Raw genomic sequence first — 14,472 nt, forward strand, 5'->3', positions numbered from 1 at the left:
TGTCAATTGTCATTTTGGAACAACAATTTGTTTCTCTTCAGATTTTTGCTTTGCAATTTGGTTAGTCACCAAAAATATGATATTGCCTAGCTGGATTAAACATATGTGAAGAATTTATTGGTTGTGCCAACACAGACAGTTTAGTTTATCTAAAAATATTAAAAGACAAAAAAAAAACAAGATTTCTGACATTCTTACATATACTTAGTTAGAGACATTTTGTCAAATAGTCAATGATGGGAGAGAACGGTTTTCTCTATTTCTGTTTGTATGTGAAAATTGGAATTAAAAAAAGGGTGGTTTGTTGTGAAATTAATAGATTTAAAACATTTTTATATAGTTAAGGAACATGCGCGACGAGGAGGTGTTTGTATTAATTATTTTTAAACTTAAATAATTATTTAAATAGCTATACACTAACATATAGTATGTAAAACATATTATAATGTTTTAGTTTTGATATTATTCAATACAAAAATTCTTTTATTTATATTTTTACAAATCTCTTATTTTGTTTAAAATTTTGTTTTAATAAGAAACAAAATGTAAAACTTATATACAATTCTTTTATAGATTGGGGTGGGTAATAATATAATAAAAAGATGAAAAAAGTCTAATTCAAACTTTTCAAAGTAATTTTAGGTGATTTTGAATAGTGAATCATTCTGAATAATTACTTATATAGTATAAATTCCTTATTTTCAAAATTTTCTTTTGTTTTCTATATCCGTTTTTTTCTTTTCAATAAAATATGTATTATTTAAAAAAACAAATTATGATCAATTTCCTTAGATATAAATTTCAGTTTGAAAATTCAAATATTTTTATTTTTATTCTATGTATTTCGAATAACAAAATTTCTATTTAGAATTTGTTTACATATTTAAAATATTTTATAATTTTGTTTATAAAATATTATAATTTGATTATTTTTAGATCATGTTGTTAATAACAAAATGTTATATTTAGATTAGTTTCTATATCTGAAAATATTTATGTTCTTTCCTTATATCATTTCTTTATTTTTACAGAAATTTAAATATAGAATATAATTGTTATTTAAAAATTGTTAATAATAATAATGAGATGATCGATCAGGATTACAAGGGTTACAAGCTCTGCAACAAGGGCAGAGGAAGCTAACAACCGGGAGGAAGATCCTTTCACTACCGCTGATGCTTGATCATCCAAACCACTCCAAACAAGAGGGACTTTTGGGAAGACAAATAGGAAATGGGTGCCAAGGTTAGCAAGCATAGCCCTAAAGAGAGGCTGTACTTGCCAAATTACATTGACATAAACATATATGTGAATGCTAGAAATTTGGACAAATCCCTTAGTAACATACTGATACGATCGACACTCGGAAAATTGAGGAAATGATAGACTTTACACCTAAGGGATCGGGAGATCACTTAGATCAAAGGATATGGAGCGAATGGTCGCATAAAGGTTGCAGAAAGCCTTAGATTTACCAGATTTAAACTCGTCCTTGGATATTATGCACCAAAGAGAAGAACAAGAGATTGATCTAAATTTAGAAAGAATTTTTGATATAAAGATTAGATGCTTACAAATGAGGGGTAGAGGGGGATTATATAGGAGATGATGATGAAGGAGAAGAGGGGAGAGAAGAAGAACATGCAAGAGCAGTCAACACTCATGCAAGCTCATGCAAAATTTCTTGGAAATTACAAAAACATTAAATGTAAGAATGAAGAGAAAAAAATAGAAAATAGGCCAAGGCAAAGTGTTGGGCCTTGGACCCACAAAATTTGTTTCGTAAAAGGCCTTCAAAGTGTTACTTAGGGCTCATTAAAAACCATGACAAAAAAAACCATTGGGACAAAACTTGAAGAGAAAAAGAGTGCATAAGCAACACTTAACCCTTTATCAAACCCCTTGAGCCGTAATGATCATTGAGGATATTTGAACTAAAACCATGGCGGTTTGTTTAGCTTCTTTACAAGCACTTCCTCAGCTGCAAGCTCATCCTCGGGTACGAGATGCTCCTTGGGTGCGAGCTGCTCCTCGACTACGAGCTGCCCCTTGGCTACGAGCTGCTCCTCTTCTACGGATTCTTCCTCGGGTACGAGCTTCAGGTTTTGTTCGGCGATAGTCATATCACATACCAAACTAGAACAAGTCTAATAGAGACCTCAATACAAGGTAAGGTGGAAACATCATTAAGGTGAGCCAAGTGAGTCGAAACCCAGCCCAAGAGCATGCCAACTTATTCCATGATAAATCTCTTTGATTCCAAATGAAAAAAGATTGTCATCCTCGCTTCTGCTCCAAACAAATTTGCCTTCAGCATAATGCTTCCTGAGATAATACCACTTAACACAAGTGCGGTATTTAGGAAGAAAATAAACTCCTTCAAGGAGAGATGATGACTATGAACGTCCAAATAGACCAAATTCACTAGAATGTTGCAAATAACATGAGTTCTCTGTCCACGCTGCCACAAAAAGAAATTTTTTGATTTGTGTTTTATATTGAATAGATTATTGGGGATTTGCAAATATAACCTTTTTAGGTTACCCTTATGTACAGATACCCTTCCTTGGTAGTTTCCATTTTCAAAAGAGAAAATTGTGGCTTATGCCATGTACAGTGATAAACTTTTTACTCAGTGCCATTTGTTCCCTACCTTCTTCCGCATGCCACAATGTGTACACTAAAAGACGATTATACCCTCCTTCTAATGAAACCTGCAAACTGAAAGTGACCTTTCATATTCTTCTCTTCTCTTCTCACATCTTTCATATCTCTCTCTCTCTCTCCTCTATATCTTTTCTTCTTCTTTCATTTTCTTCATTCTTTCTCCAATAACAAACCAAGGGATTTCAGATTCCACCAGCGTTTGCTCTAACGAAAGGATATCAATAAGTTCTACATATGCTGCCTAGAAGTTGTGCGCTGCATCTCTAATGGGTCAACTCGATTTACCAGATCTGGTAGATAAGATCCGGTGGACCATAATTAGTGAACCAGTTCGTGAGATATTTTTAACCCATGTGTTCCCTACAAAGAGATCTCAATCAGCTTTGCAGATGCTCTATAGAGATTGTGTGTTGTATTTTTGACGAGCCAATTCAGATGGAAAAGATATGGTAGACTGTATCCAGTGAACCAGTTCCGATGAACCAAACTTGTAGATTTTTACTAAGTAATCGTGTCCATCATGAAGATCTTCTGAAGCCAAAAGCGATCAAACAGATGATGAAACAAGTGATGCGTCTATGGAAGATATCATCTACAATCCATCTAGGTTTACACTTTGGATCACACATTTGTCTATAGATGGACCAGATCTCGTGGACTAGATCCAGTGGACCAGACCCGATGTCTGTAATATGTCCATATTTTGTTTCCTAACTTGTTGTTTATCGTATTGATACTATAAACTAAGTCCATTTTAAAAAAAATAAACTTGTCTATAATACATATGTTAGTGGGGTAATAATGTTGGGTAGTGAAAAAAGAACAACCAACAATGATGGATGATACATGTATCTATCTTGCCCGCCGTAATTAAGCTGCAACACTCGAAAATCTCTTCTCCTTCTTCAGCACCCACAACTGTCACAAATTCTCTCTACTACTTGTCCTCCATTAACACCCACCCAGATCTGGTATTTGTTTTACCTTCTAATCTCTAATCACCCATTTAACAATTGTCCTCTAGATATTAACCTACATCCCAGCTATTAAATGCAACTGTTATCTGCTGCAAAATATGTCTCATCCCGTACTATTTTTTGAACCAGCACAATTTATGTTCTCAGTTAGCGAGGGCAGTAACATCTTTTTGTCTCTACATTAAAAATGTAATATGGCACTGCAGAAAATAGATTGGGAAAACTGGCAGTTTTAGTTTTATGGGTTTCATAAAGGGAATACCCAACAAAATTCACTTTTCAAAATACCCTCTTCCAGGTATAAAATGACTAAATTACTCTCTTTTAGTGGAATCCACGATGAACAAAGGAATATTTCCTCCAACAAAAAAAATATTCCGTCCAAAATATTCCCGCCAAAAATTTCCGATAAAACTTTTTACGCTAAAAATGTTTCCACCATAAATAAATCTGCAATTCCTTAAAAAAATCAACTAGAAAACCTTGTAAATATTTTTAAAACTGTAGAAAATCCTTTAAACTCCCTTGTAAACCTTTTAAATCACTTAAAACCCCTTATACCCGTGGTAAATCCTTTCAAAACTTTCATAAACACTTGTAAAACTCTTTACAACTCTTATAAAATTCTTCTAAAAAATCTTGTAAGTCTTTAAAAATAAATTAAAAACCATTTAAAACCCTTGTAAACCCTTTAAAACCCCCTATATACTTGAAAAACCATTTACAAACTCTTGTAAATCACTTTGAAACCCATTTAAAACCCTTGTAGATTTTGAAAAGGGCAATATTAGTAGATAACTATAGATTTAAAAAGAATTGAGAAAATAACTATAGGATAACTATGGACCCACATGTTGGAAGATATATGTGACTAAACTAGCCTTTTGCAATTCATTGCTTACAGTTCAAAGAGAGAGATGTGTGGGGAAGAGAATCCAACAATATTAATGAGATATTACAAATCTGGTGGAGGTGTTGATGGTGGTAGTGGCGGTGATGGATCAGAGCAGTGAAGTTCAGTGTTGACGGTGGTGGTGATGGATCGAAATAGGGAAGTTCGATAAGGTTTAGTGTTGATGGTGGTGATGATGGATCAGAGTGGTGAGATTAAGTGTTGATGGTGAATAGATCGGAGTTTTGGAGGTTCAGTGTTGAGAAGATAGTTGGATTAAGTGTTATTTAGTATTGATGGTGGTGGTGGTGGGGAGACACGTTGTCTATGGTGGTGGTAGTAGTATAAATTGCATAAAATATTGATAAATATGTTAATTCGTTTAAAAATAATGTAATTATGTTAGTAAGTGTTGAATTAAGTGGAATAACAAGAGAGAGAGAGAGATGCTAGATTTGAGTAACAAGAATAAGAAAGAGATTGGGAGAGAAGATGAATAGTAACAAAGAATAGAAAAGAGAGAGAATTACTCTTCTTACTTCATTAGGTTTACAACCACACATATAAATAGGTGGGATAAGGGATAAGCTTACAAGGGAAGCTAACAATATAAATAATGCTAATCTATTTTAACTCTTAACATACCCCGTATGTATAGTATAGACCAATGTAGAGACGAGCCTAGTGGTCTATACTATCCGAACTTAGTCAATATAGAATAGACCAATATAAAGTAGAACATAATGGTCTATTTTCTGCCAAACATCATAACAATGTGATCCAAGTATAGTTTGATTTTTCATCAATAAAGGTCACAAAGTACTTATTGTTGTCTCTAGATATGCATGGTGAAGTCGAAACATCCGAATGCACTAAATCAAAGCAATTTTCATAAATGGTCTTAGATTTAGGGAAAATAGACTTGCAATGTTTACCAAGAATACAAGACTCACAACTAGAACTATCAAATGAAACATTAGGCAACATCAATTCAAGAGCACGAGAGTGAGGATGGCTTAATCTAGCATGCCACACGGCATTAGAACTTAAAGCAAGACAAGTATTAAACGAAGTAGAAGAACTTGGTAAGGTTTTCTCAAGAACATAAAGATCTCCTTTGGCATTTCCTTCTCCAAGTCTTTTCGCGGTCTTAATATCCTGAAAATAAACCTCATTAGGACCAAATATAGTATAGCAATTGAGATCATTAGTAACCCTTTTAACCGATAAAAGATTAGAGGTAAAGGTAGGCATATAGAAGGCTTAAGAATTCTTATCAAATAGTCTCAATTCCCCTATTCCTTTTACCAGTATCTTATCTCCATTGGCTATCTTTACATTCCCTACGGCCGGTTGTGTGTTGTCTATAATGCTCGGGTTACTAATCATGTGGTGAGAGGCACTCGAGTCAATGACAAGTTTACTACTCGGTTTAGAAGCAAAGAGAGAGGTACCAGATTCCTTAAGTGAGGCAATGGATCGTATGAGAGCTTCCAAGTCGGATTTTCTCACAACATCACCATGAGATGCAGCCATGGCCACTTCCACTCCTTGTTTGTTCGATCCGGAACCGCCTTCTTGCCTTGCTTCTTGCGAGATATTCGCCTTGAACTTAGCTTGAGATGGGGATGGAGGATCCAACATTTGTCTTTTATTTGACCTCTTTTCTTGCAATGGTCACAAACCACCACCTTCTTGTCTTCTTGCTTGTATGTTCCTTTGTTGGCCATGATGAGCTCCCCTTACCACCAAAGAGACCTAGAGAGCCTTGCTCGTTTTGCACTTGAGCACACACATCATCAAGAGAGCGAAGCTTATCGGCTCTAAGTAAGTGCTTGATGAGGTCGTTGTAAGCTGGATTAAGGGTAAGAAGGAGACCAAAGACATTGTCTTGTTCCTTTCTCTCATTGAGGATGTACGGATACACAGTACTTGGACGGAGCATCTCGAGTTCAGCCCACAAAGACCGATTCTTTCCAAAGTGATTTGTAAATTCCAAGTCTTCTTGACTTAGGTTGTTGATAGCCTTCTTGACCTCAAACACACGGGTCAAGTTGGACACATTCCCATAGACATTCTTAAGCGTGTCCCAAAGTTCCTTTGCAGTTTCACAATAGGAGTATGATTCAAATATGGAGGGTTCAAGGGAATTTTGAAGGATGGCTAGCACGGTTTGATCTTCTTGGAACCATTTGGCGTCCTTCTCAAGCTTGGCTGCCTTGTCTTCTTCTCCCTCGGTCTCCTTTTCATCTTTCTTTGTGACTTCTTGAGTGGCATGGTTGACCTCAACGTGACTCCAAAGCCCTCGGTCACAAAGATCAGTTCTTGTGGTTCTTGTCCACAAAAGATAGTTCACACCCTCACGAACGACTGGATTGATAATCGGTTTTGGGTTCTCCATGGTGAGAACTTAAAGATCTTAGAAGAAAAAAGTAGAGATCTAGATCTAGAGAAAAAATAGAAGAGAATGAAAATTGTATAGAGAGATTAGGTAGAATAGAGATGTTTAAGAAGCATAGAATCGAAAAACATGCTCTAATACCATGTTGAATTAAGCGGAATAACAAAAGAGAGAGATGCTAGATTTGAGTAACAAGAATAAGAAAGAGATTGGGAAAGAAGATGAATAGTAACCAAGAATAGAAAAGAGACATAATTACTCTTCTTACTTCATTAGGTTTACAACCACACATATAAATAGATGGGATAAGGGATAAGCTTACAAGGGAAGCTAACAATATAAATAATGCTAATCTATTTTAACTCTTAACATCCCCCGTATGTATAGCATAGACCAATGTACTGACGAGCCTACTGGTCTGTACTATCCGAACTTAGTCAATATAGAATAGACTAATCTAAAGTAGAACATAATGGTCTATTCTATCTTGACATACTCAATAAGATCTTGATCAATAGTAAGAATATCTCACACACACATATATATATATATATATATATACATATATATATTAGTTGTTGATCCGTACTCTGCGTGGGAAATCTTTTAATTTTTATTCTAGTTTATTACTGTAGTCATTTATTTTTTTTCCTAAAATTTAGATGGGTTATTTATTTTTTTGCATTTTTATATTAGTACAATCTTTTAAATAGGTATTGATGTGTTTTATGTTAACTTAGGTCCAATGGAAAATGGTGGGAACTTATATGTCTGAGGCCTTCCATGTGTGTAGCCTAACATAGGCAAGATTATAGGCAAACTCATATCAAAGGCCAAGATCCAAAACTCTAATATCTTGAAACATAACTGGACCACATCGGTTAATTAAACAAAATTTTTCTCTTTCATGTGTAGGTTGTGTCTCGTGCAGTCCATAGTTTCTCAACTTAACATAACGTAAGTCAGCCGTAACTAACACTTTATCGCGTTACGGCTGAGTTAATGTAACGCCCTTACCGCCATCTCTCTAGTGGGACTTCACGTCCTCTCACTAGGCCAATGACCCATCAGCCCATGGGCCTACCTCTCTTAATGGGCCCACTTCTCTTAATGGGCTTCACGTCCTCTCACTAGGCCCATGAGTCCATCAATATCCAAGGTTGGCTTGCTACGTCCAAGAGGCTTAAATACTTGTTTACCGACCCTACAAATCACCACATGATCTTTCCCTGTGTTTGGACCTCCCTCACACAGTTCCGAGAAACACTTCCCAGAAGGTCATCTATCTTTTGACTACTCCATCTTAAGCACGCTTAACTGCGGAGTTCTCTCAGGACCCTTGACCAAAAATATACGTAGTTCCGACAAACACTTCCCAGAAGGTCATCCATCCTTTGACTAGTCTAGCATAAGCACACTTAACTGTGGAATTCTCTTAGGACCCTTAACCAAAAAGATAAGTGAATTTTGGTGACATAGGTGGCCAAATCAGTTCATTTAAACATCTCCGCAAACTGGGGTCGCACAGTTAATTAATACACGCGCAAGATTTATGATCTGGGAATCTATTTTTTCTGACGCGGAAATCGTATTTTTCGTAATTACGTTTTTTCCTATAACTTTAACAAGGGTACGCTGAGAATAGAAAATAGACTCGAAATATGCTAGTAATAAAAAAAGATTTATATGTATATAGTCATTTCACCTAAACTGTGTTGTATGTGAGTAAATGTCCCATTTTTACTGATCAATTGGACATAATTATTCTGCGTTATAAAAGTTTCTTGAGATCACTATACACATATCAAAAAGAAAAATTTAAATTAATCAAATTGTCACAAGTTGAATAACCACAATATACAAGGTATATATCATTAAATAGAAGTATGTTGATCCCAATCTTAAAAATAAGGGATATAACTAGATTAACCCAAATTTAGAAGTTAATTACTAAACTAACTCATAAAATATATGGGTTAATTGAGTTCTTTTCATATCTAAAATAACCTTTTGGCTTTGTTAGGAAGAAAATAAAAGTCAATTTTACCCTTAAAAATTCCAGCGATTTTGAAAAAATTGAAAAATAATTTATAAAGTTTGTCGGACTAGTTATGACAGATTTGTTTATGAATCCAACGGGTATTTTTGGCATGAAAGATTTTTTTCGACCGATTTATTTTCGACGACTGGTTTATTTAGAAATAGTTACGACAGATTTATTAATAAAGACACCACAGACTTTCATAATATATGACAAATATGTTATGAAATAACCACAATATACGAGAGAGAGAGAGAGAGAGAGAGAGAGAGATGTGAGAGAAAATGCTCTCAGGCACAGAGTTCCATAGTTTTTCAAAATCAGATCTAGATCTAAAATTTCAGATTTTTGTTTGAAGATCCAGCAAATGTTTTTTTTCAAGTGTAGCTTCTCCAACTTCTTTCACTTGAATTAAATCTTCTCCAATCTCTTCTTCCTCTCCTCCAGTCCTATAATCTCTTGAAACCGTTCAGTTCTTCACCATTTTCATGGACGAAAGGTTTTCTTAAAGATTGCTTGAAGAAACATGAGATTCTTTTTGGCGAGGATGTCAACTTCTTGTTCTGATTTTCAATCTACTCGTTTTCCACCATTTTTAATGGTGAGTTCTTGCTCTCCTTATGCTGTCCAGTCATGGAGATGGTGGAACCGCATCCGACATCGTCAAGTTACGTTACTACCATCCAAAATGGACATTTGTCGGACCTTTGTTGTTGTTGATGTTTCGTGGGATTCAGCAGAAAACCTTTCTTGGTTGACCTCTGTTACAACGTTGGCTTCGTATAATCTTGCTAGCCAACCACACCTCATGACCTCACAACCTAACCTCATACGAATGGCTGCACTAGTTTCCTCTTTTAAAGAGAGTTTCTTTAAACATTCTTCCTTTAAGGAAAGGGGAATCATGTACGTGTTCTACTTAGTTTTGTTGGTGTTATGTTGTTCACCAATATCCTCTTTTTATGTGAGAAAGTGGACACTCAAATGCCAAATCAACAACTCGTTTTTGATGCTACCAAGAATAATTAAAATTTCAGTATTTTTCCTTTGTAAAAAGGAGTATGTTTTCTTACATATTAGTGTTGTTTCACGAGAGATTCAATTTGCTAGGGGTGGTTCTCCCCTCACTCGTCTCTCGAGCAAATCTCGAGTCTCAAAAGTTAAGGCATCGAAAAAATCTGGTTCCCGAAAGATTCAAATGGTTCAAGATGGTACACCTCGCAAACGTCACCACTCCAAATCCGACTCTTCGAGGCCGAGATCCTCTAAGAAGAATTCCTCCACCAGCAAGCATCACTCTCTTCCACCCACTTCTCTCCAAATTCCGGAGTCTCTCCCTTCTGACGCGGGAACCTCTGTTCCCCCGGGGGATGTCCCATGAAAATCATTGCGTGGAATTGTCAAGGGGCGGGTGCGAAACTAACTAAACGCCGACTGGATGAACTTTGTCGTAAATTCTCTCCAGGTTTTCTTTTTCTATCGGAAACAAAAAATGATCGTAGCTTTCTAGAAGATTTGCAGCATAATTTAGGATTTGATTTCCTCCATACAATAGACCCTTCTGGCTACAGTGGAGGTCTTGCTCTTATGTATTCTCGTGATTATTCAGTTCAATTCTTGTATGTTAGCAACCGTGTACTAGATATTGAAACCATTATTGATGGAAATCGGGTTTCTTATCTTTTGTGTACGGTGATCCGGTTGTAAAAAACCGAGAAGAGGTCTGGGAAAGATTGACCCGCATTGGTATCTCTCGATCTGAACCATGGTTTATGATCGGAGATTTTAATGAAATAATTGGGAATCATGAAAAAATAGGAGGGAAAAAACGATCTGAATCCTCCTTCCTCCCCTTTCGGGCAATGATTAATAATTGTGGCATGCTCGAAATTCCTTTCCAAGGGAATTCTCTATCTTGGGCTGGGCGCAGAAAATGTGGTCTTATCCGGTCCCGCCTAGACAGGGCCCTTGGAAACGAAGAATGGCATAATATATTTTCCCACACAAATGTGGAGTACCTTAAGATGTGGGCATCTGACCATAGGCCTCTTTTGGCCACTATCAGTAATAAACCTCATAAATTTATTAAGAGGTTTATGTTTGATAAACGCTGGATTGGCAAACCAGGGTTTAAAGAGGCGGTTAAAAAAGGTTGGTCCTTCCCTAGGCAATGCATAGGAGGCTTTTTCCCACGTAAAATCAGGAATTGTAGAAATTCAATTTCACAATGGAGAAAATCAAATGTTACAAATTCTCAAAAGCTCATCTTATCCCTCCAATCTCAGATAGATGAGGCAAATGAGAATGAAAACATTTCCCCCGAAGCCCTTCTGGCTCTGAAATGGAAACTTTGTGATGCGTACCGTGAGGAAGAATTATACTGGAAATTAAAAAGCACAGAATCGTGGCTACAGGCTGGAGATAAGAATACTAAATTCTTTCATGCAATAACCAAACAACGACGAGCCAGGAATAGAATCACGGGCCTACTTAATAAGGATAATCAATGGATTGCCAAGGAAGACGACATCGAAGAGGTAGCGGTGGAGTATTTCTCTGATCTTTTCTCGTCTTCCAACCCTCGCGATGTTTATGCCGCCGTACAGGATGTACCTGTGAGTATTACCGATGATATGAACCGAAAGCTCCTGGAGACAATCTCTCCAGAGGAAATTAGGAAAGCTCTCTTTTCTCTTAACCCAGAAAAGACGCCTGGGCCCGACAGATTGACAGCGCTATTTTACCAAAAATTTTGGGACATTGTTGGTGGCGACCTGATCAAACTTGTCCAAGATTTTTTCTCCTCGGAATCCTTTGACAAGTCCTTGAATGCGACAAACATTTGTCTCATCCCTAAGACGGAGCGCCCACGTTCGATGACTGAATTTCGCCCAATTAGCTTATGTAACGTAAGTTACAAAGTCATTTCCAAGGTTCTTAGCATGTGGCTTAAGAAACTACTTCCGGATCTTATATCCGAGACTCAATCGGCCTTTGTGTCAGGACGACTTATCACTGACAATATTCTGATTGCTCAGGAAAATTTCCATGCATTACGTACAAATTCGTCTTGTCGGAAGCATTTTATGGCTATTAAGACAGACATGAGTAAGGCGTATGATCGGGTGGAATGGTCCTTCCTTGAGGCCTTGATGGCCAAAATGGGGTTTGCTCCTAAATGGATTAACCTGATTATGTTCTGTATAAAATCTGTTTCGTACAAAGTTCTCATTAATGGTTCGCCAAGAGGCCACATTCAACCTTCTAGAGGCATTCGACCAGGCGACCCGATTTCGCCCTTTCTCTTCATTCTATGCACGGAAGCTTTAGTTGCACAACTAACTAAAGCGGAATGGACTGGACGAATTCAAGGGCTACAAGTAGCGCGGGCAAGTTCGTCGACTTCCCATCTCCTTTTTGCGGATGATAGCTTGTTCTTTTGCCGGGCAACTCCAGATCAAGGCCAAGCAATTGTGGAGATTATCCGCTGTTATGGCGAGGCCTCTGGGCAAAAACTAAATGAGGCAAAATCTTCAATTATGTTCGGACATGAAATTGACTCTCTTACTCGAAATACTATCAAGAACACTCTTAATATTCAACTAGAGGGTGGGATGGGTACCTATCTTGGGTTACCGGAGAAGATACATGGCTCAAAGACCCAAGTCTTTTCTTTTGTTTAAGATCGCCTCTAGAGCCGTATCAATACTTGGTCGATAAGTTCTTGTCCAAAGGGGGCAAAGAGGTATTAATCAAATCAGTTGCTCAAGCCCTTCCGACATATGTAATGTCGTGCTTCCTACTGCCCAAGGCTATTCAAACAAAGCTCAGTAGTGCCATCTCCAATTTTTGGTGGAGAACCAAAGAGGATAGTAAAGGCCTCCACTGGTTAGCTTGGGAGAAACTTTGTACCCAATTCTCAGAAGGTGGTCTAGGATTTCGGACCCTGGAAGAATTTAATCTAGCTCTACTAGCTAAGCAAATGTGGAGACTCTTAAGGTTTCCAAACTCCCTGTTAAGTAGAGTAATGCGGGGCCGATATTACCGTTTCAGTGATCCCCTCGAAATTGTGAAGGTCAAGCGTCCCTCCTATGGTTGGAGAAGCCTTTTTGCTGCCAAACCACTTCTAGTCTCTGGTCTGAGGAAAACTATTGGGTCCGGGATGATTACCCGGGTCTGGAAGGACCCCTGGATTCCAACAATCCCTCCTCGACCGGCTAAGAGTATTCTTGACACTCGAGACCCGCATCTCTATGTCAACGATCTACTGATACGAGATACACAAAACTGGAATTTACCCCGCCTGCGGGAATTGGTGGCTCCGGAGGATATTCCGCTTATTTTGGGAATTAGGCCTAGCCGAACCTACTTGAGTGATAACTATAGTTGGGTTCATACCAAGTCAGGGAACTATACTGTCAAATCAGGATATTGGGCTGCTAAAGCCCTAAGTCGACCATCTTGTGACCTCCCTTCTCAGGGACCAAGTGTTACGGCACTTCAGGCACAAGTTTGGAAAACCAAAACCACACGGAAGATTAAACACTTCCTTTGGCAATGTTTATCAGGTTCTTTTGGCCACTTGCCAACGCCTGCACTACCGTCATATTGGAAGGGACAAAGGCTGTCCCCAATGTGGCGCGGAAGAAGAAACGATTAACCATCTTTTTTTTGAATGCCCCCCGGCTCGTCAGGCTTGGGCCCTCTCTCCCATCCCGACCTCTAGGAATCACTTCCCAAATTCTTCTCTATTCTCTAATTTTGACTTCCTTTTCTAGAGAGGTCAAGAGAAGGGTATAGATGTCACAACCTTACAAGCCTTCACATGGATCCTATGGTTCATTTGGAAGGCCCGTAATCGTTTTGTTTTTGAGAATCTCCGTGTCCCACTGGATGAAACTATTTGCCTTGCCTTGCAAGAGGAGGATGTCTGGCGAAAGGCTACAGCAAAATTCTTGGATCCAGACTCGTCCCTAGTTGGCCATGCTAACCCTCCAATGATCATTCCTGCTGAATTGGAATGTCATTGTGATGCCTCATGGACCCCTTGTGATCCTCTGAGTGGAATGGGGTGGGTGCTGACTGATGCTCTATCCGTCAAGCATTTAGGCCTAAGAAGTATTCGACGGAGCTTATCCCCCTCCACGCCGAGTTTGACGCCCTTCTCTGGGCTATGGGTTGTATGATTAAACTAGACCAAATTTCTGTAAGCTTCGCCTCAGATTGCTCTGACCTTATTGCTTTAGTAGAAAACCCCAAGGATTGGCCAACCTTTGCTGCAGAAGTCGCCTCTTTCAAGTCTCTTCAAGTTAGTTTTCCGACTTTCCGCCTTCGTTTTCTCCCTCGTCTTTCCAACCTCCGGGCTGACCTCCTCGCTAAGAAAGCTCGCGCCCGAGACTGCATCTTCTCCCATATGAGCACTTCGGCCCCCAGTTGGCTCTCCCTAGCGGAGAGTATCTTCCCGATAGTGTCATAGATCTTTTGTTTATTTTGT

General features: G+C 38.1%; 1 long non-coding RNA gene and 1 pseudogene across 1 annotated transcript; one reads left to right on the forward strand and one right to left on the reverse strand.

Annotated features, from left to right (window-relative positions):
• Positions 1–5,398: 5,398 nt before the first annotated feature.
• LOC111829514 lies at positions 5,399–6,243 on the reverse strand. The gene is made up of 2 exons (XR_002832907.1): positions 5,991–6,243; positions 5,399–5,694 (listed from the first exon to the last, which is right to left on the reverse strand). It is a non-coding gene; the product is annotated as an uncharacterized LOC111829514 (long non-coding RNA).
• Positions 6,244–10,232: 3,989 nt separating this feature from the next.
• LOC111829517 lies at positions 10,233–14,472 on the forward strand (annotated as a pseudogene).

This window comes from Capsella rubella, unplaced genomic scaffold, assembly GCF_000375325.1.
Source record: "Capsella rubella cultivar Monte Gargano unplaced genomic scaffold, Caprub1_0 scaffold_11, whole genome shotgun sequence".
NCBI classification, from domain to species: Eukaryota; Viridiplantae; Streptophyta; class Magnoliopsida; order Brassicales; family Brassicaceae; genus Capsella; species Capsella rubella.